General features: G+C 40.4%; 1 protein-coding gene across 4 annotated transcripts in view; it reads left to right on the top strand.

Annotated features, from left to right (window-relative positions):
* Nucleotides 1-403: 403 nt before the first annotated feature.
* The window catches only part of itsn2a (intersectin 2a), a gene marked incomplete in the record, with an annotated part of 55,536 nt that continues 54,878 nt past the window's right edge, over nt 404-1,061 (top strand). For 3 of the 4 annotated variants that reach the window (XM_014011981.1, XM_014011980.1, XM_014011979.1), the window contains 1 exon segment: nt 405-549. 4 annotated transcript variants of the gene reach the window in all.

Raw genomic sequence — 1,061 nt, 5'->3', positions numbered from 1 at the left:
TTTGGGGTCTTCATTTTCACCTGAAGGTTGCATGGAATCCTGTCTGTGTTTCCTGTCTGCTTTCAGGAAAGCCCAATCAGGATAACCACACTGCTCCAGGGCCTGTCGTGTGTGTGATTTCTCTTTCTCCCTGGCTCCTGGGTTTGTATTTTTCTTTTTTCTTTTTGATTTTTTTACCTGGATTACTGAGATGCATCAGGACACACAGATCCATTGAAATGGCATCAGAGTCACAAGAATAAAAATCATTTCAGTTACTTTTAGGAAATTTTAGAAAATGAATTGGGAAGATGATTGAGAACGCCTATGAACCTTATAGTCAATKCCGTTTCCGATGTTTTCAGACTTCCCGTCTTAATTAAAGCGTTTCCGCTCACAAGCTTTTACTTTGAAACACACAGGAAACGCTCTGCTCCACGGTAGCGCAGCTGCGACGGTGACGCCGGGTTCCAGTCTGCACCCGCCCGGCTGCTGGAACGATTCCTCCCTCTTCAGAAGCCCGAATGTCAGCCTGGACGTCTTTCCGCACCGCTAACCTACCGGCAACAGGTAAATAAACACAAGGCGAATATGTTACCTGTTTAAAATGAAGTCTTACTTGAAAAGCTAAAAAAAAAGAAACACGGAGAAATGAAACAGAAGCTCGACGCGGTCGAAACAGGGATTTAGATTTTTTATTTTTTTTAGTATCGCCTTCAAGGTAATCGTGGGATATCCCGTTTAAATCAAACCTGCAACCTAACAGACGGTGCAGTATATTATTAATCATGCTGAGGTTTGGTTTGCTGCAGTGGAGCTGCCATTCTGAGAATATATTAAAATGTTTTCTCTCTCATATCAGCTATATCAACATGAGTGAACAAATGGCTTTTCATAGTAACATTCCTTAAAGGCCTTATCACAATTTCACTAACTTAAAATTTGAAATGAATTCATGATTTTGTTATCAGAATAAAAGCTCCTAAATAAAAAAAAAAACATGAATGTTGTAAATAGGGCTGTGTATTGGCAAGAATTTGGCGATACGATACATATCATGACAGAGGGGTCACGATACGATA

The sequence above is a fragment of the Austrofundulus limnaeus genome, unplaced genomic scaffold (assembly GCF_001266775.1).
Source record: "Austrofundulus limnaeus strain Quisiro unplaced genomic scaffold, Austrofundulus_limnaeus-1.0 Scaffold86, whole genome shotgun sequence".
Lineage (NCBI taxonomy): Eukaryota > Metazoa > Chordata > Actinopteri > Cyprinodontiformes > Rivulidae > Austrofundulus > Austrofundulus limnaeus.
Note: the sequence above shows the minus strand (reverse complement) of the source record. Positions and strands in the feature narration are given on the sequence as shown.